This window comes from Notolepis coatsorum, assembly GCF_963971535.1.
Source record: "Notolepis coatsorum genome assembly, chromosome: 6".
NCBI lineage: Eukaryota > Metazoa > Chordata > Actinopteri > Aulopiformes > Paralepididae > Notolepis > Notolepis coatsorum.
This window is the reverse complement of record NC_140170.1, coordinates 40763069-40788424: the sequence shown is the minus strand read 5'-3', so window position 1 is coordinate 40788424 and position 25356 is coordinate 40763069. Positions and strand designations below refer to the sequence as shown.

Sequence of the window (25356 nt, the reverse complement as noted above, 5' to 3'; positions counted from 1 at the left end):
CTAGTTATGCTGCAGTATGACTTACTACCATACTGTCTGGGCTGTCTTAAATACTTCGAAGCTTCATTCGATGGCACAAGCTTCGAACATTAAAAAAAAATCGAAGTTTAAATTTTAAAATTTTTATAATTTTTTTACTTCGATGTGTGTGTGTGTGCATGGGGCCATTGGGTGGGGCCGGGGGACAAATACACTGGAGGAAAGTAACCCAGCTCAGCACTGCCCAAATTATATCATCACTATTGCCTGTTTGAAGGATATCATCCTCAAACACATACACCTACATGCCTTGTAGAATTCCACACATAAGAAAGAAAGATACTGGGATGAATAAACAAAATAGGAAATAAAATGTAGAAATGCATGCAATACATAAATAAATATGAATCTCCATATATGAAATAGAACATTTAGATAAGGTGCTACTGAGATGTTTTGGTGAGTTCTTTGTTTTTTTGTGGAAGTAGCCCTTCTTAAAAATGCATGAACATTCACTGATAATTGGTCTGTAGTGGAGTCTACAAGGTCTACATTGCCGGACCATGTAGAATCCGGACCTTGTAGACTGACATAATTCTGTGCATAGTTTAGTCTACACAGGCCATATTTCAAATAATCAAAATCTTACTTCATTCATCTTAAACATTCTTGATTTGGGGGATTGGTAGTTCCCATGAAATCTGAAGTTGTTCAAACGACAACAGCGATCCACCTTGAATTAAATCACACAGCCGAGTGAAACCTTGTTGGCTGCGTCACAGTCACGAAAGGGGCTACTTAATTAACACTTTGGTTGCCTAAGGTTAAATTAATGATATACCATAGATTGCCAGCGCTATTTGTCTATGGAGAAAGTCCCCTTCTTTGCAGGGCTATAACTTTTTAAATTCTATTGCTACATTGCCATTATTAGGGCCCATTCAAAGTCCTATATGTATTGTTCATTGTGTAGCAACGTTAAACTTTTTCATTCACATATTCATAGTAAAGTATGGTCTAATGTATAAGTATGTTTTCATCTCTTTCTGCAGCTTTCTCCAGAACGTGATATATAGCCCCAAATGCATTATATTGATGATGAAATACAGTTTGATGGCAATCAGCGCGATATAAAAAATTCCAACTAGACGTACTTCTAGAAGTTACTACACGTCATCTGATGTTGACCGGATGGGCGAGGGGGCGTTTATAATTCCGTGGGCAGCGTTATACCAATCATCTAATGTGGGTCAAATGTTGATAATATCAGTTATTATCGAAGACGGTAACGTTACACGCTGAAACTCACCCCAGTCTCCGCGCGCCGTTGGGCGATCATCGTCGAGTAGAAATTTTATCATTATGGGATATATTATTACCCGGTCCATCTCCAGCTTGTATAATGGTATATACGTCCAAATCATGTTGTTTATCGAGTTATTGGCAATCGATCGCTATGTAGTGTGACGAGCTAGAGTGCCGGAACCTATACCGAGTGCCCGGAAGTAATATGGCCGACCAGCAAAACCTCTACTGCGCTTCCTGTTAAGCGGTTGCGCCGATCGGCCACCAGATGGCGCTCCTGAACCGCCAGAGAGCTCAGTGGGTCCTGCTGGTGGATCTCAGGCCAGCGGAGGGACATTATGAATCCGATCGCAGATTTTTGAAATATTGATATAAGGACGACGTACAGCGTCCCCCGGCAACTTTAGCATGGCCAGCAAAGACGTCTAAAGACGGGTCCCGGCAGTCAAAGTGTTAATTAATCCAATCCACTTTATTTATAGAGCACATTTAAAAACAACAACGTTTACCAAAGTGCTGTACAAGTCCCACAACATAAGATAAAAAAAAATTATAATAATAATTAAAAAAATTGTAAAAAAAAAATAAAATAAAAAATTACGTTTTTTCCGAAGCTTTGAATTAAAATCGAAGCTCTGCCCCGAAGCTTCGATTGCCAAAAAAAGCTTCGAAGGTCAGCCCGTTTATACCTGTATCACTGTTCCATATTTAATTTTTATTTGTTCCGTTCATAGCAATACACAGCTCCACAACAGCATAATTTCATAATAAAAGGCACATTTCATGACTTCTTTCTTTTACCTGCCCCTTATCAAAACAATAAATAAACAATAGAAATAGATGGTCTGTCAATTACGCATATTTAACACTTTGGCTGCCATGGGTTAAATTCATTATCAACCGTAGGTTGCCGGCTCTATTTGTCTATAGAGAAAGTCCCCTTCTTTGCAGGGCTATAACTTTTTAAATTCTATTGCTACATTGCCATTATTAGGGCCCATTCAAAGTCCTATATGTATTGTTCATTGTGTAGCAACGTTAAACTTTTTCATTCACATATTCATAGTAAAGTATGGTCTAATGTATAAGTATGTTTTCATCTCTTTCTGCAGCTTTCTCCAGAACGTGATCTATAGCCCCAAATACATTATATTGATGATGCAATACAGTTTTATGGCAATCAGCGTGATATAAAAAATTCCAACTAGACGTACTTCTAGAAGTTACTACACGCCATCTGATGTTGACCGGATGGGCTAGGGGGCGTTTATAATTCCGTGGGCAGCGTTATACCAATCATCTAATGTGGGTCAAATGTTGATAATAGCAGTTAGTATCGAAGACGGTAACTTTACACGCTAAAACTCACCCCAGTCTCCGCGCGCCGTTGGGCGATCATCGTAGAGTAGAAATTTTATCATTATGGGATGTAGATTTACCCGGTCCATCTCCAGCTTGTATAATGGTATATACGTCCAAATCATGTTGTTTATCGAGTTATTGGCAATCGATCGCTGTGTATTGTGACGAGCTAGAATGCCGGGACCTATAGCGAGTGCCCGGAAGTAATACGGCCGTCCAGCACAACCTCTATGGCACTTCCTGTTAAGCGATTGCGCCGATCGGCCACCAGATGGCGCTCCTGAACCGCCAGAGAGCTCAGTGGGTCCTCCTGGTGGATCTCAGGCCAGCGGAGGGGACATATGAATCCGATCCCAGATTTTTGAAATATTGATATTAAAGACGCTGTAAAGCGTCTTCGGCAACTTGAGCATGGCCGGGAATGACGTGTTTAAGCGTTTCCCGGCACCCAAAGTGTTAACAAGCAATGGGTACTTACAGTAACATGACGTTTTTTTTTTATAAAGTAAGTCATATAAATCATAGGGAAAGCTATTACCCTTCAACTTCATAAAGTCTAAATGTTCTTTCTTTATAAATTTTCTTCAACTGAAAGATATTTGTACAACTCTTTAAATCATTCTGTAGAGAATTCCATAGTTTTACGCCACATACTGAAATACACATCTGCTTTAAAGTAGTCCTACATACTGGTGCTTTAAAGTAGTCCTACATACTGGTGCTTTAAAGTAGTCTTACATACTGGTGCTTTAAAGTAGTCCTACGTACTGATGCTTTAAAGTAGTGCTACATACTGATGCTTTAAAGTAGTCCTAGTCCTACATACTGGTGCTTTAAAGGGGAACTATCTTATAAATGGCCTTTTTGAGTGTTTAGCATTGTTTCCTAGCTATGTGAACTTATATTAATATGATCTATGTCTCAAAATTCTCATATTGGCGCATTCTTCCAATTCTCCTCTCACAATATTCACCCTCACTGAACTGAGTCGTTTGAAAATGTGCCTATATGTGATGTCATATAGTCACTGCTGCATGTTAATGTTGAGATAGACGACGATCCGCACTGGTTTAGGAGCCCAGGCCTGCAGCCCAGGCTCAAAACAGCTCGAAATCTTGAGGTAGAAAAATGCTGTTTTTGAGGACTTGATTAGAAATACAAAACAATGAATAAAAAAAATATATATATTACAGAGGTGTTCCATAGACTCACAGGAATTGTGTAAAAGTGCCCAAATAGTGAAAGAAATAGTACATACTGATGCTTAAAATTACATTTCCTTCTATGGTTCTCGTCCTCAGAACTAGAAACAAACAACAAGCAACAGCAAGCTTTCTGCCAATACTTTGCTTTTTGCCCTGTACATAAATAAGGATGTCTGTACATAACTACTAATATCTGTAATTCAACTTTATCTTTAAGTTTCATAATTCCTGACTTAATAAATAGACTGTTGGTGTGTTCCGTTCTCTTGAATCCACATTATCGATCCATTCTCACTGCTTTTTTCTGTAATAAATGGCTCTTATGTTGTTCATGTATGTGTTGCCCCACGCTTCTATGCAGTAATTAAATATGGCCAATCCAGAATTCTCATTGCCTTGTAGTCTAACACGTACTTTGCTTTGTTCAAAACTGAAATATTCCTTTGTTTTTACATAATGTGATTTCCATGTCAAATTGTCATCCATTATTACACTCAAGAATCTAAATTCAAATACTCTTCCTATATAAATTCCATCTATACATATTAACCCTTTCACTACCACACTACCAAATGGTTAACCCTTTCACTGCGACAATACAGAAGGTTTACCAAGCAGCCATTTACCAAGGTTAACCCTTTCACTGCCACACGACAAAGGGTTAACCCGTTCACTACCACACTACAGAAGGTTCTGTATCGTTAGTGGCTTAGCTTGGCATCACACTGCACTATCTCGCGTACGTGCACGCGTACTGAATAAACCACAAATGTACCTCTAATACCAGTATTAGTCTGACCACACCCCTCATCAGCTTACCTTCATAAGCAGGTGTGTGGTCACCTGCTCTCTTCCTTCTCGCTTTCACCACAAGGAAGAAGTGCCTCGGTAGATCCCCACACTTGACACCATGATGGAAGAAATTGGATTAGGAACAGCTTTGGGAAACAAGGATACGTTGACATCATATCTTTATTTTCTCTCTCACTATTTTTTGAGAAAATACGGCGATATTGTCTTCGTACTGGAGTGTCTAGAAGATGATGATCATTCTAAAAACCCTCCACCGGTTTTCGTATTGGGAGCACGCCGCTGCATGCTTCTCAACTGCAGTTCCTTGCTGTGTTTGTTGGGGTGGAACCTGTCAGGCCACAGCTGAACTGTCGGACATGCCGCTGTTGTGAGAAGCGGTGCGTTCCAGGTTGGGTGAGTAGTGTTTGCTGGCGGGCTCCACTTGTCTGTTAGTGCTATGGGGGCTACTTGACAAAGTTTATGGAAACCGGCCCCAGGCTAGGGTCCTTTGTTCAGCCACCTAGGCGACAGAAGGCCTTGGTCTGGAGACCATTATAGTTTTAACTAGTGGGCCGCGACCATTGACACTGGTGATCCCTGTGTGTTCTGGACGAGTGGATTCTCTCTGTCACCGTGTTAAGGCCCCATCTTTCATATCCAAATGAGAGTATTCCTTCACGAGGGGATATGTGCATGTAATGTGCGATAGCGGCAGATTCATGTTCAAAGTCAGCTACACAGGCCAGTTGGTACTGTGCTGATTTCCGTCGGATGTGGTAAAGTCACCGTTGTGAAGCGGTGTTGACATCTTGTTTTCTCTTTTCTCTTAAAAAGTGAGGAGAGGTTCAGAACGGCGGCCTGTCTGGGTGAGTGTTATGTCATTGTTTACATGTTCATAGCTTACGGTTAGCCAGTCAGCTGTTAACTGCTGCGTTAGCCTGCTGGATCGCTGCATGGCCTGCTTAGGGCCTACCATTAGCCAGTCAGCTGTTAGCTGCGGGGCTAGCATGTCGTGGTCGCTAGGTAACGTTAGCTTGCTGCTATGGCCATGGCCTGGCGCGGGGTAGCTTAGCTTCTCGCGCACCGCCGTGAGCTCGCTTCTGATCGTTAGCTTGATGCTATTCTGTTGAACGTGCTTTGATTTTAACATGTTTTACACTCTTGACCACGACGTCATCCTTGACAGGGGATGTTTTCGTCGACCCTGCCCTGAGCCAGGACGGCAAGGATTGCATCAACAAAGGGACCGTTGCGACGGGTAGAGCGGCGACGCTGCCCGGATCGAACAACACAGGACGGCTGTGTTTCTACGGTGTCTTGAGACTGCACTTCGCTGATCTGCGTTCCGGGTAGGAACGGGGTTGACCAGACCTCATAACACGTCTTCTGGTTTTACTTTGCTAAATGTATTGTGAATAACGGTGTTTTTCCCAAAACGTGTGTTGCTACAATGCATTTAGGATACGTTGCGGGTTATGTGTGAGCTGTTTTTGTCACTGGCAGTTAGCTTCTCCGTGCAAACGGGGTGGAATGATCTGGTTGTTGTGTGAGAAACATCATGGTGTTTATGTGTACCGTGTACTCACTACTAAGGCAACTAACCTATGAAGCTATGCTTGGTGACAAGTGAGTAAAATAATGTTCTTTCTCAGACTGTAATGACAATGAACAGTGTGTTCACACATTAACAGGTTTTCCTGTTTTAACTGGCCGTATTGAGGGTAAAATAGGAGGATTGTGTTTTCCCCCCCGGTTCCCTGGGGACTTTTTCATCCTCCTGTCAGACATGTTGTGCATTAATTGTGTCTTTTGTGTGGTAGGGATGCGATGTAACTCTTAGCTTGATTGCTGAGGTTGTGCTAAATCTGCTGGAGAAACTTATTTCCTAAAGGGAAATTGGTTTGGTTGCTGTCATGTGTGCTTAGCAAGGCCTGTGGTCGATACTAATCAAGAATGATGTATTCTCTCATTGTGAAAAAAACGGCGTTCCTCTGTTGAGTGTTTTTGCCATTTTTTGTAGGTGATGATGGGTTGTGTGTGTCATGTGACCTACAACTGGGTTGTACTGGCCACAGAAGCACATGTGTATGTTGGACCGGGGTTCTTAGAGCCCTCTCTATTCTGTGTTTTTCCTTAGTAAAAATCAGATAGCAGGTTAGCTCATGCGCTGTGTGGAGCTGTGAAACGCTTCATAGAGCTGACTATGACTGTGTCATATTCTCTTTTTGTCGTTACATCGTATCATGGGTGTGGGGTCGTAAAGGGGTGAACTGGTAACCTTTCCTCTCCCCATTGTTCTGTCGGTCAGGGGTACACCCCCTGTCCTTCAAGGTTCCCGTCACGTGGCGGTTCGGCACGTTACGGGGGGGGGGGGGGAGGGAGTTCCTGGTCCCACGGCCTGGTATATTGGGCGTGTGCACCGCAGGAATTCCCCCGCCATAGAGTACGTCACCGTGCGCGTCTCTGTTGGTAGGACTTCCGTGTGCTGTTCAGGTCCATGTGATGGATCTGTTTTCAGGGGGGTGGTCAGGGCTCCTCCTCACCAAGCGCCTATTCAGGCCTTCTGTGAGTTCGGACTCCTTCTTCCATGTGAGGAAGCCTCCATCAGAGTACAGAGCCTTCCTCCTCAGATTGTCAAAGTGAGTGGACCCTCTAGAAGGGTCCTTTTCTATTGTATGTATATTCGATTCAATTCGTTTATTGAGTGTGTATGGGTTCAGTGCCTCTTCCCCGGAGGCCCTAAAACCAGTTTTTTACATGGCTCAAGGTGCAATATATTCTTTTCAATCTGTACAGCTCGCGTGGGAAGTCTCTCTGGGGATCCCCGTCTCTTTCCTATGGGAGGGTGGTGGGATGTAAAAATGTGAAAATTTTTTACCCCGGCTGTGTAGACTGGGATACATACTGTTGATACTTCCTTCTTTCTATTCCAGAAGTGTTGGAGTTAGGGAGTGTCACACCCCTCTTGTCGTTCCCCTGGGCGCCTTGGGGATTCAATGACAGGTCTAAATAGCCTGTTCATTGATGGGGGTGTGTCCCGACGCACGTATAGTGCTAGCTCGCTGTAAACAGGCGATTGACTGGCACGCCTTGGTTGCTTGTGGTTGAAACAGCGTTTTTATAAAGCAACTGAGAGGGGGGTTTTTCCTCTTCCGACGACCACATCCCATGACCTGGGTGGGTTGTCGACGGATTCTCGTTCATGTCTGGGGGATGATGACGGGATGGATCTGAACATATGTGGTGGGGTCTCACGCCCTTGGGGTGGGCCACCAGGCGCGGTTCGTCCGAACGTCTGGGTGGCGCCTTCTTTTCATGTTAAGATCAACACGCATATCTGCCCTTCTCCTGGAGTAGGCATGTCGGCGTGGTTAGGGCACGGGACTGGTTCTGGTCACGCTGGTCCAGATCAGTTGAACCCGTTGTCCGCCGGGGATGCAGATCTGCTGTTCTGGTACCCTGAGGGACTTGGGCTTTTTTCAGGGGGAAAAATGCCAGGTCGGTCTGGGTGTCACAGGGTTAAGCGCTATGGAGACCCTGGTTGGGTATGTTTTTACTCAGCACTGTCGTCATGGCTTACAGCCATGCCATTCTGTACGCGCTCGATCTCGTCGGATCTCGGCCGCTACACAGGTTGGTCCTGGTTAGTACTTGGTTGGGAGACCGCCGGGGAATACCAGGTACGGTGTGCTTAGGGGCTGGTTCTCCATTATTTTTCGCTCCTCTCTCACGCATGGCGAAGAGGGGCCTGTGGGGGTGGTTTTTTGACCTCCTCTGGTGACCCTGTGCTTCCCGTACCGCCAGGCCCGGTCCGAAGTGATGTTTGCGACCCGTAGGCCTGGGTTAACCCTTTTTGGAAACTGAAACACTTGTACTGCGGTATAGCCGGTGTATACCCGCAGGTGTGTTTTGGAGTTTTTTCTTGAGGGGTTATAGGAACAACCACCGCATTGGGTAACACCGAGGTGGTTGATTCCCTGGTGTGTTGGAGCAGTGTCAACTCCCGGGTTCACCGTTTGAGGGTGCCCCTGCACGTTCATGACGTCTGCCAATCGTGTCAGCCTTCTCTGCCTCGACCCCTCTGGGTGGGGGTTTTTAAATGGAGGCTTGGTCATGCAACACCGCCAGCTTACGCTCCTTCCGCCGGGGCGGCTGTGTTCAGCTGTCCCCTCTGGCGCCTGTCTCGTCCGCAGTCTCCAGGCTAGGGTTAACAGCCTGTTGCCTGGTTTTTCCCCGGTGCGCTGCCTGCTTCCGTTGGTTAACCTTTTTTGTGTGCTTACGGCCATGCTGACTGTCTGTTCTGCAGGGTTAGTGTGCCAGGCGGTGTACTGTTGGGGGGACGGGGCCCGCTCGGCTTACGGCCATACCGACCTGAACACGCCCGATCTCGTCCGATCTCGGAAGCTAAGCAGGTTCTGGCCTGGTTAGTACTTGGTTGGGATACCGCCTGGGATTACCAGGTGCAGTAACTGGGGGGCCTTTGTCCGAATACGCTGGCGATGTGGGGGGCGGGGCACTACGTGCCCACCTGGTGGGGTCTTGATGCTGGCATCATGGACTTCTCCGGGCCCCCATTCCAGGGAGTCCAGTCCTTTTGGTGGGTCTGGGTCTTCCTTCGCGCTCCGCTGCTACGGCCTTGCCACGGGGTTGGGTTTGCCCTTGACCCCGTGATTCTGGGGGCAGTAACGAGGTTGTTCCTCCGTTCGTTCCCGGGTGGCATGCGGGTTGTGCGTGTGTGTAGTCGTGGGGTCAAGCCACGGTCTGCTCACCCTGTGCGTTAAGTTGCTTGAGTGCCTCTTCGCACGGTCGGGTCCGTCGCCTTCCCGTGAAGCCTCTAATAGGGGGGATACCCTCCATTAGGGGGGGTCGGGGGGGCTCGGCCCTCCCTGTTCTGATGGTTTTGGGGGGCTGTCAGCGGGGTGTATTTGTCAGCCAGTGGCTCCGCTTGGCCTCCCTTGTGCAGTGTGATGCCAAGCTAAGCCACTAACGATACAGAACGATAGATTATGACTATAACCAAGTTCTGTTAGTTAGGGGCGATGCTTGGCATCAGACGGCCGCTGCAGCCCTTGACCTCACCTTGTGGTGAAAGCTTGGGAAGGAGGAGAGCAGGTGACCACACACCTGCTTATGAAGGTAAGCTGATGAGGGGTGTGGTCAGACTAATACTGGTATTAGAGGTACATTTGTGGTTTATTCAGTACGCGTGCACGTACGCGAGATAGTGCAGTGTGATGCCAAGCATCGCCCCTAACTAACAGAACTTGGTTATAGTCATAACCTATCGTTAACCTTTCTGTAGTGTGGTAGTGAAAGGTTAACCTGTAGTGTGGTAGTGAAAGGGTTAATACTACATCTGATTAGCGCTGTCACTCGTCAATGTACTTGTACCTGTGCTGTTATATGATGACGGTACATTAGAATCTCTTGTGCCAGATGTTCACAGAGCTGCAGCAGATGAGGCAGCAGCTGCCTGACATGGAGGTCGGCCGGCGCATGGCGGTGGACAGGGAGCTGGAGAAGGTGGACGGGATCCGTCTCACTAACATAGTCTTCGACGAGACGGGTCACTTCGTCCTCTACGCACGGGACCCTGCTGGGCATCAAGGTCATCAACATAGAGACCAACAGGTAACCGTGGTGACCTGACGGCTACTGAGATGAGATGGTCCTCTATTGATCCCCTCGGGGGGGACATTCGGGTGTCATAACGGCATGGGGAGGGGAGGTGTGACCAGGGTAATAGTAGAAAGACATAAATATAGGCAATACAATTTTATCTGAATATAAATAAAGATATGAGGACAAAATAAACAGTGTAAACAATATAATTAACTCTGAATATAAAAATATTAGACAAATAAACGGTGTAAACAATGGTTCAGGTGAGGGTCTGTGTGCCCCATTGGTTATATTATAAAGTTGCAATAAAGAATTTGAATCTGAATATATATATATATATATACTAAGCCGGCTGTTGCAAGATTTATTCATATAAAATGTTTGTATTCAAGTCATTGTTTTTTGTGGGGCTACCGGGAGCTTGGTGCGTTTGCTTTAATAGGCCTTTCACACCGGCAGGGCTCCGTGCCGGAGCCGGTTCCCGAACGTAATCTCGAACTGGCCAGCGCGTTCACACTGGGAATAATTGGTTCGGAACATGAAAAAACGGTGCTCAGTGTTTTCTTAGAGGGCCGAAGTAAAGCCTCCGTCATGTTCCGAACCAATTATTCCCGGTGTTAACCTGCCGGCCGGTTCGAGATTACGCTTGGGAACCGGGTCCGGTGTGAAAGTCCAATAAATGGTATTAAAAGGGTCTTAAAAAGTCTTCAATTTAACTTGTTGAAACTTGCAGATACCCTGTTAAATATATCTATATTTATTTCTGTCTTGGTCTGCCTTCCCAGGTGTGTGCGGATCCTAGGGAAGCTGGAGAATATCCGCGTGGTCCAGCTCTGCCTCTTCCAGGGCGTTGCCAAGGCTTCCAAGGTGGCGCCCACCGTGGAGATGAAGGCATCTGACAACCCTGCCTTACAGAACATCGAGCCTGACCCCACTGTCTTCTGCACAGCCTTCAAGAAGAACCGCTTCTACATGGTAAAGGCCGAGATATGATTCAACGTTGGCTATCGGCGATATTTTGCGCGTGTGTGGGAGCAGGGAGGTGTATGTCATTTTGTCACCAGTGGTGGTGGGTGTGTCTGTCTGGAGGTGTGGGAAGAAGGGTAATTAATATCACCTGTGCCTGGGAACCACTCAGTGTTTGTTTGTTACAGAGAGAGGGTGAGGCAGGGTGCCTCTATTTCTGTTGACCGCACTACGTTACTCAGTTTACCATCAACATCAATATACCATCTGCAAGAGCATGTAACCAAAGGTAGAATAAAAAACCTTGCACTGCAGCTACGGACTCATGCTCATTCCTTGGACTCGCGTGTCGGACAGATCTCCCTGCCCAAGCCCTCTCGGCGGCTTTTTACTTGTCACGTTAAACTGGTCGCGTTACAGCGTGGGAGCAGACCGACATACTTCCGAATCACTAGGTGGCTGTGTTGTGTTGCACAAATGTCTATATTTTCGGACTTCCTCGGCCAGTCTTTCTTCGACCTGGTTCATGTTTGTAATGTAGTTAATCACGATCGATAATGGAACGCTCCGATCAAGCTCCCGAGATGATAAATGGTAAATACGGAAGTATGTCAGGCCCGGTCCAGGGCAGCAGCCAATCACAGCTCTGTGCTGTTCATGTCAGCTCGTGTCGATTTGACGTGCGGTTACATTTTTGGCCAGCTGCATCTAGTACCTTGGTCAGGGGAAATGACAGGAGTATATACCCAGCATGCATGTCTTCTGGTGTGGGAGGAAACCAGAGCACACACAGGAAACCCACGCAAACACGGGGTAGAAACATGCAAATGTTACTTATCCTTCAGGAATGGACTCTGCGTTGTGTTGGATGTTGAAGAAAAGTCACTCGAGTGAAATCTCCCCTTGAGATCAAATACAACTCTGTGGTCTTTTAAACACAAGTTTATTGGCATAAACAGCTAAATGTTACAAATAGATTAGGTTGGTCTCGGGTCCAGGTCCTCTCTCTGCGTGAACTACAATACCCAAGAAGCCATGATCCTCTCTCCTGGCATAATATTACTTTGGTTATCTCCCTTTCTGGTGCGTAATGTTCATCATAGGTTTTATATATATATATATATATATATATATATATATACCGGTGTATATATATATTAGTGCTGTCAATCGATTAAAATATTTAATCGCGATTAATCACATGATTGTCCATAGTTAACTCGTGATTATTCGCAAATTAATCGCATTTTTTTTAATTTTGTATCTACCTTAAACGGATCTTTTTCAAGTTCCAAGTTTTAATACTCTTATCAACATGAGTCAACAAATGCTTGCTTTATGCAGCCATTTAACACAAAAGGACGACCCTCATGCATTGCAAATTTGCATCAAATTCAAAACAGAGTGATGCACAAAATAACTTAACACTATGATCGCAGATGACGAGTTAAGACGTCATTCCTAGCCATGCTCATTCTGCCGAAGACGCCGTAACTCGTCTTTGATGTCAATATTTCAAAAATCTGTGATCGAAATCATATTTCCCCTCCGGAGCCCTGAGACACACTGCAAAGCTCCACTCAACTCTCTAGCGGTTCAAGAGCGCCATCTGGTGGCCGATCGGCAGATCGCCAACCGGAAATGACCCTTTGAACCGGAAGTGCTCATCCATATGTGGTCCGGGCACTCGCTATCGTTAGAGAGACTCCGTCTTGACACAGTGAACATCGATCGGTGCAAATAACTCGAAAAAACAACATGATTTGGACGTATATACTATTATACAACCTGGAAATGGATCGGGCATTTCTCCATCCCATAATAGAAAAAATTCTGTTCCACGCTCATCTGCCAGCGGCGTGAGGAAGCCACGGTAAGATTCAGCGTTATATTCTAACGTGTTCCATATAAACTGCTATGATGAACATATGACCCACTCTGGATGAATCATCTAACGCTGCCCGCGGAATTATAAACGATCCCCCGCCCATCCGGTCATCATCAGATGATACGTAGAAACTTCTAGAAGCACATCCAGTTGAATTTTTTTTATCTCGCACAGATTCCTACCAAACTGTAGTTGATTATCAATATAATGCATTTAGGGCTATAAATCACGTTCTGAAGAAAGCTGCAGAAAACGATAAAAACATACTTATACTTTAGACCATATTTTAGTATGAATATGTGAATGAAAAAGTTTAACGTTGCTACACCCTGAACAAAGAAGGGGAACTTCTCCATAGACAAATAGAGATGGCGAGGGATGGTAAATTATGAATTTAACCCATGGCGATCAAAGTGTTAAAAGAAAATAATAATTTAAAACGATGAATAAAGTGTGCATGAAATAATAGGGGAAAGAAAACGTTAGGAACTTGTTACATTCACCCACACAAGGGCTGAGTAATCACACACCCCCCTCTCTCTCTCACACACACACTCTCCCAGCTCTCTTTCTCTCTTGCCCCTTATCTCTCTCACCCCCCTCTCTCTCTCTATATCTCACACACACACACACACACACACACACACTTTAGAAACACACATAGTATCAATGAGAGCATCAATAATACACCTGAGTGAAGCCTAGTAAAAAAAAAAAAAAAAATCTTAAAAGTTAATCGTGAGTTAAAAAAAATAGTGGCGTTAATAGAATCGGGCGATAACGCGTTAATACCTTGTTAACTTTGACAGCCTTAATATATATAATATAATACCAGCAATATTCCAGCTGGAATACACCCTTTTGTCATTGCCTGGGATCAGGTGGTTGACATCTCTACTTCTAGGCCACACTGACATTTTAGATTAACCATTAACTTACCTTATGCTTTGGAGTAATAACTATAAATGGTAAATGGTGCATTTATATAACTCTTTTATCCAATGCTTTTTACAATTTGTTCCTCACATTTTACCCATTCACTCGCGCATTCACACACAGCGACGGCGGAGGCAACCATGCAAGGACCGGGAATCGAACCGAAAACCTTCCGATTACCAGACGACTACTCTACCTCCTGAGTCACTGTAATAATAACTACTGGCTCATATTCATCTTGTCATGTTATTGATCATGTTTCTCTCTGTTTCCTAGATGTCCGAAAACAGTGGAGAACTTCTGTGTTCACAGCAGGAATGGTTAAGGTCAGTACATTCTGTGTATCTTTGTGACACTACAAACATTAGATTAGATTAGATTAGATTCAAATGTATTGTCATCATACAGCACAAGTATAGTACAGCGAAAATAAGTTTGGCATCCAACCAGAGAGAAAATGTAACAGTAAAGTACAATAGTAATATACAACGTACAGGTGATTAAACAACTGGGTATAAAATATATAAATGAGTACTACTGAGTAATAGTGCTAATCAGATGTATGTACAGAGTTGTAGTATTAATATGTACAGTGATACAGGTATAAAGACACTGGTAGTAACTTAGTAAATCATACTGGCCAGCAGTGTAACTAGTAAGAGTAGGTAGGGGATATGTATAGATATAGTATCTACAGATTATAGATTATATGCAGGTATGTACAGACAGATGTGGATATATATATATGGTACACAGCACTATTGTACATGCTATCATACAGAGTTAGATGGGTAGAATATAGATTTTTAGACAAAAAAATCTGAATCTCATCAGCAGAAATCTGGGGTAATATTTCCCCAGACCAGTAATAAGTAAACTCCTAACACAACATATATTCTTGTTTGTTTGAATATTATTAATATTATGATGATATAATATGTTATTGGTTTGTCTCCAGGGCTTCATGATCCAGACGGGCGACCCCACGGGAACAGGCATGGGGGGGGAGAGTTCCACGCCACGCTGAGACACGACCGGCCGTACCCCCTCAGCATGGCCAACGGAGGGAGGCCCCGGCACCAACGGAGGCCCCGGCACCAACGGAGGCCCCGGCACCAACGGAGGCCCCGGCACCAACGGAGGCCCCGGCACCAACGGCTCCCAGTTCTTCGTCACCGTCGTGCCCACGGTGAGAGATGCTCTCAACTAGGCGGTGGTCTGGAGGGGGGCTGAGTCAACTAGGGGGTGGTCTGGAGGGGGGCTGAGTCAACTAGGGGGTGGTCTGGAGGGGGGCTGAGTCAACTAGGGGGTGGTCTGGAGGGGGGCTGAGTCTCAACTAGGCGGTGGTCTGGAGGGGGGCTGAGTCAACTAGGGGGTGGTCTGGAGGGGGGCTGAGTCTCAACTAGGGGGTGGTCTGGAGGGGGGCTGAGTCTCAACTAGGAGGTGGTCTGGAGGGGGGCTGAGTCTCAACTAGGGGGTGGTCTGGAGGGGGGCTGAGTCTCAACTAGGGGGTGGTCTGGAGGGGGGCTGAGTCTCAACTAGGGGGTGGTCTGGAGGGGGGCTGAGTCTCAACTAGGAGGTGGTCTGGAGGGGGGCTGAGTCTCAACTAGGGGGTGGTCTGGAGGGGGGCTGAGTCAACTAGGGGGTGGTCTGGAGGGGGGCTGAGTCTCAACTAGGGGGTGGTCTGGAGGGGGGCTGAGTCTCAACTAGGAGGTGGTCTGGAGGGGGGCTGAGTCTCAACTAGGGGGTGGTCTGGAGGGGGGCTGAGTCTCAACTAGGGGGTGGTCTGGAGGGGGGCCGAGTCTCAGTTAGGAGGTGGTCTGGAGGGGGGCCGAGTCTCAACTAGGGGGTGGTCTGGAGGGGGGCTGAGTCTCAACTAGGGGGTGGTCTGAGTCTCAACTAGGGGGTGGTCTGAGTCTCAACTAGGGGGTGGTCTGGAGGGGGGCTGAGTCTCAACTAGGGGGTGGTCTGGAGGGGGGCTGAGTCTCAACTAGGGGGTGGTCTGGAGGGGGGCTGAGTCTCAACTAGGGGGTGGTCTGAGTCTCAACTAGGCGGTGGTCTGGAGGGGGGCTGAGTCTCAACTAGGAGGTGGTCTGGAGGGGGGCTGAGTCTCAACTAGGGGGTGGTCTGGAGGGGGTCTGAGTCTCAACTAGGGGGTGGTCTGGAGGGGGGCTGAGTCTCAACTAGGAGGTGGTCTGGAGGGGGGCTGAGTCTCAACTAGGGGGTGGTCTGGAGGGGGTCTGAGTCTCAACTAGGGGGTGGTCTGAGTCTCAACTAGGGGGTGGTCTGGAGGGGGGCTGAGTCTCAACTAGGGGGTGGTCTGGAGGGGGGCTGAGTCTCAACTAGGGGGTGGTCTGGAGGGGGGCTGAGTCTCAACTAGGGGGTGGTCTGGAGGGGGGCTGAGTCTCAACTAGGAGGTGGTCTGGAGGGGGGCTGAGTCTCAACTAGGCGGTGGTCTGGAGGGGGGCTGAGTCTCAACTAGGGGGTGGTCTGGAGGGGGGCTGAGTCTCAACTAGGAGGTGGTCTGGAGGGGGGCTGAGTCTCAACTAGGCGGTGGTCTGGAGGGGGGCTGAGTCTCAACTAGGGGGTGGTCTGGAGGGGGGCTGAGTCTCAACTAGGGGGTGGTCTGAGTCTCAACTAGGCGGTGGTCTGGAGGGGGGCTGAGTCTCAGATAGGGGGTGGTCTGGAGGGGGGCTGAGTCTCAACTAGGGGGTGGTCTGGAGGGGGGCTGAGTCTCAACTAGGGGGTGGTCTGGAGGGGGGCTGAGTCTCAACTAGGGGGTGGTCTGGAGGGGGGCTGAGTCAACTAGGGGGTGGTCTGGAGGGGGGCTGAGTCTCAGTTAGGAGGTGGTCTGGAGGGGGGCTGAGTCTCAACTAGGGGTGGTCTGGAGGGGGGCTGAGTCTCAACTTATGAAAACAATAATTAAACACAAGGCTTAATGATGAAAAACGTACATTTCACCACAGTCAGGTGTTCTCAGGTTAGAACCTCACCGTTTTGTTTAGGTCCTAGTCTGGAGTTGTTCTCCAAAATGTTCAAAATAACATGGCTCACTTTTGCGTTATCTTCATCAGATGGGGTCTAGAAAACGAGGACACTGCCAGAGAGTCGTACCTGATGACGATGCAAGATCGCCATGCAGACCTCACCGTTGCAGCATCTGGGTTTATCATCAATCCAGAGCTGCCATGGATAGGTGCATCACCAGATGGCGTGGTGACCTGTGCTTGCCATGAGCCTGGCATGTTAGAGATTAAGTGTCCTTTCAGTGCAAAAGGCCGCACTCTACATGAATGTGCCAAAGACTCAGGGTTCTGCTTGACTGTCACTGAGGAAGGTTTGATGAGCCTAAAGCTAGATCACAGTTACATGTATCAAGTGCCCAAATGCGTGTAGCAGAGGTAACATACTGTGATTTTGTGGTGGACACCTCAAGAACTTTTTATACAGCGTATCCTGTTTGATGGCACATTTTTTGATAATGGGTATTTGAAGGTGGTTGACTTCATTAGAACAGGGATACATACTACCAGAGCTGTTGGGTAAATGGTTTACTGTGCCACGCCTCTCAGCCACTGCAACCTCTGAGGAGACAGTAATGGGATGTTACTGTGGTAAACCTACTGGTGACACAGACAACCTCCTCTCTTGAAGACACCTGAGGGATGTTACTGTGGTAAACCTACTGGTAACGCAGACAACCTCCTCTCTTGAAGACACCTGAGGGATGTTACTGTGGTAAACCTACTGGTGACACAGACAACCTCCTCTCTTGCACATCTGAGCAATGTAAGCGAAAACACTTCCACAAGTCTTGTCTGAAGCTGAGCAGGGTACCAAAGACTTGGAAATGTTTAGAGTGCAAGAAGCAAACAAACAAGAAATAAGCTCCACAGATAATAACATACTGTAGGCCCTGACGGTATCTGCAGGTTTCAACAAGTTAATTTAAGACCTTTTGAATACCACTTAAAGCTAAATGTAATACCAATTTCACAACCATACTAGCAAAAAATAAAACATAGCGACACTGAACTGGCGGCTGCACTTTTTTTAACTATTTAAATTGTTGCACTTTCCATACAAGCTCTCGCCAGACGCACCAAGCTCCCGGTAGCCCTGCAAAAAACAATGAATTGAATACAAAAACATGTAATATATTTCATATTATTTAATCTCCCGACAGCCCCCCCCCCCCCCCCCAATGATGAAATATAAGACTTTTGACTACCTTTTAAGGCCTTCAATTGAGAATTATGAATTTACTTTTCAATACCAAGCAGATACCCTATCATGGTGCCTTTTGAGTGCATCTGCTGCAAGGAAGGAGCAATTCATAGTGACATTTATGACATACACAACATACATGACATCATGACATTTATGACATAGGGACATACATGACTACAGGTATACATACATGGGGACTAACTTTCATAGTGATTTTTGGGAAGGTATACACCCCTACTGCTAGAAAAGATGTGATAGCAATGCAGCAGTTGCCTCCAAATGTGTGCTATCTAGGGCTGACCCCTATTAATCGATTAGTCGACTAATCGGTCGAAAGGGGCCGTAGTCGACTGGCCAACCTCTTAGTCGAATATAATAATTTTTTTTTAAATATTAACACTTTAACTGCCGGGAAACGCTTTACAGCGTCATTCCCGGCCATGCTCAAGTTGCTGAAGGACGCTTTACAGTGTCTTTAATATCAATATTTCAAAAATCTGTGATCGGATTCATATTTCCCCTCCGCTGGCCTGAGATCCACCAGGAGAACCCACTGAGCTCTCTGGCGGTTCAGGAGCGCCATCTGGTGGCCGATCGGCGCAATCGCCAAACAGGAAGTGCTATGGAGGTTGTGCTGGTCGGCCATATTACTTCCGGGCACTCGGTTTAGCTGCCGGCACTCTGGCTCGTCACAATATAATAGCGATCCATTGCCAATAACTCGATAAACAACATGATTTGGACGTATATAGTATTATACAAGCTGGAAATGGTTCATCAGGATAAACATCCCATAATCGAAAACGGTCTACACCACGCTGATCGTCCAACGGCGCGAGGAAGATCCGGTGAGATTCAGCGTTATTCTTGAACGTGTTCCATATAAACTGTTATGATGAACATATGACCCACACTAGATGAATGATATAACGCTGCCCACGGAATTATAAACGATCCCCCGCCCCGAATTTTTTTATATCGCCCCGAATGCCATCAAACTGTATTTCATCATCAATATAATGCATTTGGGGCTATAGATCACGTTCTGGAGAAAGCTGCAGAAAGAGATGAAAACATACTTATACATTAGACCATACTTTACTATGAATATGTGAATGAAAAAGTTTAACGTTGCTACACAATGAACAATACATATAGGACTTTGAATGGGCCCTAATAATGGCAATGTAGCAATAGAATTTAAAAAGTTATAGCCATGCAAAGAAGGGGTACTTATCCATAGACAAATAGAGCTGGCAACCCATGGTATAGCATGAATTTAACCTCCGGCACCCATAGTGTTAATATATATATATATATATATATATTTTTTATAATTTTTTTCAAAAGAAAAGAGGCATAGAAGCGTGGCTAACGCTAATGGCACGCATACCAGAGGCTAACTGCCTACGAAAACAGGCACAGAGGCACTGAAAGAGGATTTCACCCATCTAATGAACACACTACTAGACAAATATCATGATGTATCCATCAGTGGACCAATTGCATGCTTTTGCAGGGGACAAGAAGCCTTCAGTCGACTCCTTCAGACATTAAGCACCCCCCACAGCCCAAATGGAATGATTAAAAATTAAAAATATTATATTAAGTCGACCAATAGTCGACTAACGGCAAATTTTGGCCAATCCTAGTCGACCATCCAAATCCTTAGTCGGGGACAGCCCTATCTTTTATAACACTACCAAGCATATTTGTCAGGCCTCCTGTCTGAAATTACATGCCCCAAATTAATCATGATAGTTCCTGAACCATAAGGCCTATATGCATGTTTCTGGTCTTCTTTGATAGGTAACAAGGTAGGACATATGAATCCAGTGTAAGTAAACCCACATCTCAAGTTTCAAGTTTCTTTATTAGTTGACATGCAAAAATACAGAATACCTTCACATGGAATGCTTTTTTCTGTTATGCTCCTATGAGGTGGGGGGGAGTGCACAAGCCAAGTCCTGGGTGGGGGAGGTAGGGATTGGGGGTGGGGGAAGCCGCTCACCACTCTTATCTCCCAGAGGGCCTTCGACTCCACAGCTCTCTGGTTCGACCTTGGTCCAGGAATTTGTTTTGGCTGACTGGCACAATTTATCCCAGCCACGTCACTTTAAATTTGATTTGAATAGAGTGAAATATAACTATTGATTTGAGTGGAGTGAGTTTTAACAACTCCGTCCAAATGACTGAATGCATTATTAGTCCAAGTGTCTTAATCAGTTCATTTTGGTAGATCCTGTGCGCGGTAAACGGATCCAAAATCTTCTTATTGCAGTCCAAAAGCTTCGATAATCCAAAAATGACCACGTCTTCAAGTTGGTAGCCCGATTATGATGTCCCAATAGGCAGAGGGTTAGCCTTATTCTGCTTCTTGAAGAAAATATGCAATCTATTACCATTCCAGAGTAAATGGAGATACAATGAAGGAAAACATCATATTTTTACCCTCGCCTGGTACATAATCTTAATTTAAAAGGCAATATGACCATTATAACCAATATCCCATGGATAATAATGCAACTGAATGTGTTCTCCTACTCCTTGACTACAAATGTAACTGTAAATGTGATGAAAATACATAAAAATTACAGCGCATTAACTCTCCCAATGAAACTCCTACCTGTCGGTGTGAAAAGAAGCAGCTGGCGACTCCACACATGTATCGGACACCCTTCCCAGAAGACCGATGGTAGGGCAGCATGAAAGGCAAATAAAAAAAAAAGGGTCTGAAAGTCTGCTCTATAGACAATGAATTGCACCAAGGTTCTGAGTATATCGGATACATTTTCTGTTTCCTGAACCGAGAATACCATAGAATAATAAAATCTGTCTCCTATTCACTGTCATTGGAGCAGCTCCAGACTTTATACTTGATGACAGGCACGTGCACACATAGAGGCCAAGGGGTGCTTGAGCAACCTGCCTTTTTGAGCCTCATCAAAAAAGTGCCCTTTTTTTTTTACCGTTACGCACATAGACTGCCCTTCCAACTGAAAAATGTCAGGATATAATCAAAATATTAGGTAAAGAGAGAGATGCCCCATATTCCATTGCAGTTTGCACGGCCTCCTCAGCGTGCCTCTCCGCGGACCTATATATTTTATGCATAGCGTGGGTGGTGATGATGATGATGATAGAAACCGCTGTGGCGCATACAGTTGAATGCTGGTATTACACTCATTGAGGGACACGAAGAAGTCAAGTCCGATGGGATTTGGGAATCTCAAATACAAATCGGGATTGGAATAAAAAATGCATTTATATTAAACGATACAGAATATACAGCACTTCTTGGGGTCTGTAGGGTAAGCACTTATTCCCTCCCCCCTGAACATTTATGGAGATGTATGGGCCTTTTAAGTCAGTGATAAAAGTGTCTTTCAAGGATAAGTGAGCTCCTCCACTGATTATTATAGTTCAATATTTGATATATACACACAAGTGTAGTGCCCTTTTCAGCCTTTGAGCACCTGCCCCTCTAAAGTCCTGGTCTGTGCACGTCCCTGCTTGATGACATCACAGGTTTCGATCTTACTTCTCTGGTTTCTGGCTTTGGGAAATAGTAGCTCATGTTCACATAAGTGACTAGATTGAATATTCCGAGGCATTGTAAATAACCTATTGGAAATGGAATTCCCTGCAGCTTGTGACTGCAACTTGTTCCTGTTTGCGGACGACTCAGCCCTGCTGGTCTCTGACAAGACCAAGTTGCAGGTTGAAAAAGCCCTCAGCTCTGAACTCGGCAGAATCTGCACCTGGCTCGCTGATAACAAACTATCATTACACCTGGGTAAAACAGAGTCCATTCTCTTTGGATCAAATAACAAACTCAGCAAGGCCAGCGGCTTCTCTGTTACAGTGGGTGACAATATTGTCACAAGGAAAGATGAAATGACATAGATACAGTACCTGGGTTCTATCTTAGAGGCAAATCTTTCATGTGACAAAATAGCAACCAATGTAATCAAAAAAGTCAACCAACGAACAAGATTCTTGTACCGGATCTCCTCTCTGGTAAACAAGAATATCCTGAAGACTAACAGGAGCACTCATTCAATGGTCGACTCTACAAGATACACTACACCACTAAGGTACCCATGTACATGTCGAAATACTTCCCAAAGGTCAGTTAATACCACGACCACAACACCAGAGGGAGTTCCACAAATCATGTTCAACTCAGATTCGGCTCAAACAAGGGACTAAACACGTTTTGCAATTATGCCACAACAATGTGGAACGCCCTACCCACAGCCATAAAATAATGTGAATCCCTACCCACCTTCAAAACCGCTCCAAAAGAGCACCTACAAGAGGCTGCTATTCGAAACTGGCCCTGGTAAATGTCCACCCCCCCCCCCCCCCCCCATGTACAGTTTCCTCCCCCTCAAATGTATATATTCTCTTTTATAAACGCTGTCTGTAAATAAACAGTACTGTATATTTGTATGTCGTGTATGTCATAAATGTTATCATGAATTGAAAATGGGGGACCCTGATGTAAACCAGATGAAAGTCTTTCTCTGGTCTGCATCCCCTTAACAATTGTGTGTATTGACTCAAGCCGCACTGTATTGTTATTTGTACCCATTCTGCAATCTGTTAATACAATTTTCAATCAATCAAACCCTTTAACGTATTAATGGCAATGTCTGATTCACCAAGGATAATCTCTGGTGGCAGAGCCTAAACCACAGCTGTTCAATGCAGGCCCAATTCGGCCCTCCACAACATTATTGTTGGACCTTCAACGGGTTCCTGAGGATGAAGATAATTCCATTTGGTCCATTGTGATGACATCTACCTATATTGGAAGAGGGATTTTTTTTTTTTTTTTTTTTTATTGATATTTTTGCACAAATCTTTACATTATTTACAGAGTACCTTTTCACAGTATAATATGCAACATCCAAGATTCGCCTTTTTCATTTTTTGTGACAACATACAAAACATGCAAGAGACTCATACAAATACACTAATAACTGACATGAAAATTAAAGAAGCACTTACAAAAAAAAAAAAAAAAAAACATACTATACATTGTGCATATACATCCCTGATATATATATACATATATACGTCATACGTTACATGTAGACCGATCTACCTGCGAGCAGGTATGTGCTGCATCTTTTCTTTTCTTTTCTCTTTTTTTTTATTTTTTTACGTTTCAGCTACGCCTGTGTGTGTCTCCTATATACTTGTGTATCCCCCTATGTGTCAGTGAAAGCCTATATCTCAATTATGTGTATATGTAGGTGTATGTATGTCTATTTCCTATATATGAGTATGTGCATGTATGTGTGCCCCTGACGTGTATACCTTATCCTTGTGTATATGAGTGCGTGTAAACCTATTATGTACACATATGAATATGTGTATCCTAGATACTTGTATGTGGCTATATCTGCGCACATGTGGGTGTGATAGAGACAGTGACCGTTCCATAGACACACCATCCGGACATAAAATATATGTACATATATACATAATATATCATAGAGCACAAGTACCATCAGATCTGGAAGAGGGATTTCTAAACAAATGTTACTATTACAAGGTAGCCTACAAACACACTGATATTAGACCTATCTCTGTTATTTACTTGTTACATGTATTCAATGATCAATGTCCAGTGGCATTATTAGGCCCACTAGCCACCATCCATGTTATATTTTGGTCCTTGATCCTTTGGGTCTATATTTTGGTCCTTGATCCTTTGGGTCTAACAGTTTGGGACTGCATGACTTGTAACAGTTGTCCCACTCCCAATCAATAAAGTTGTATATTAACTTTATTTACAACATAACTCAGGAATAAAATACACACAATCCCAGGTTATAATATTGTTCTTGTTCACACAAAATATAATCGGATTCTGATTAATGCTGCATTATGTCATCGTCATCCTGCATTTCTGATGTGATGCTGTTGGATACCTGGCTTCACACACCATGGTGGCACTGCCACCTAGAGGTTGATTTCTGTACTGTCCGTGAATCCAGATACAGAGGGATTACCTGCCTTTTTGATCGGTGTTTTATCTTGTTGTGACATCACATAACATTGATTGATTGATTGAAAACTTTATTAACAGATTGCAGAATGGGTACAATACAGTACAGCTCAATACACACAATTGTTAAGGGGGTGCAGACCAGAGAAAGACTTTCGTCTTGTTTACACCAGGGTCCCCCATTTTCAATTAATCAGGAAACATTGATTGATTGAAAAGTTTATTAACAGATTGCAGAATGGGTACAGTACAGTACAGCTCAACAATACATATTTTGTTAAGAGGATGCAGACCTGAGAAAGACTTTCGTCTTGTTTCATGGTCCACTACTGGCCGGGATCCACTCCACTGGTCAAATTACTTACTTGTGAGTAGTACGTCCGTTGATAAAGAAAAGCAATGTCCACAGCCGCTCCAGTGTATAGTAAAGATATTCAAATGGTTTATTTGCAAAGTCTTTCTTTCCAGAAGTGGTCCTAAATCTACTTTCCTAAATATTCCTGTCACTCCTACACATACTACTACAACTACAAGGTAAGAAAACTGTATTTTCCCAGTCTCCAAAATTACCGCCGACTCGACACATGAAAATTCCTTCGTAAGGTGACAGCCGTAAATCCACGTGCTGGCTCCTGGCTTTCGTCCATTGTTGAGACCATCCGTTCAGTCCGGTTCAGTCTGGTTGAAGATGCAAAACTGCCGTTCTGAGGAAACGTCTGCTTAGAGAGACCCAAATGTTCTAGAATGTTCGGTTATGACCTCATACGGTGACATCACGAAGGTTCCGTAACTTTCTATCATGACGTCATACTGTGGTTCTAGATTGTTTTATGTTCTAGAAAGTTCTATTATGACTCACCACAAACGTTCCAGAATGTTCCAGAAAGGTCTATTATATTTATGACAACTACACGGTTCCATGACTTTATCTAAATCCAATGAATATTAAACATTCATATAATACAATACCCGAAATATATATAGCTTTGTTTGGCTCTTACACATGGGCTCATGGGTAGAACACATAGTAGCTTACTACAAAAACCTAG

The 25356-nt window shown here is 44.8% G+C and overlaps 1 pseudogene across 1 annotated transcript in view; it reads left to right on the top strand.

Moving 5' to 3' along the window:
- LOC311229449 (peptidylprolyl isomerase domain and WD repeat-containing protein 1-like) overlaps positions 1-15265 on the top strand; it is a 30505-nt pseudogene extending 15240 nt beyond the window's left edge. Inside the window, exons 7-10 of the transcript in view lie at positions 10080-10274; positions 11051-11240; positions 15014-15065; positions 15108-15265. The product of the transcript in view is annotated as a peptidylprolyl isomerase domain and WD repeat-containing protein 1-like (transcript). The remainder of the gene's footprint in view (positions 1-10079; positions 10275-11050; positions 11241-15013; positions 15066-15107) is intronic.
- The last annotated feature ends 10091 nt before the right edge of the window (positions 15266-25356 follow it).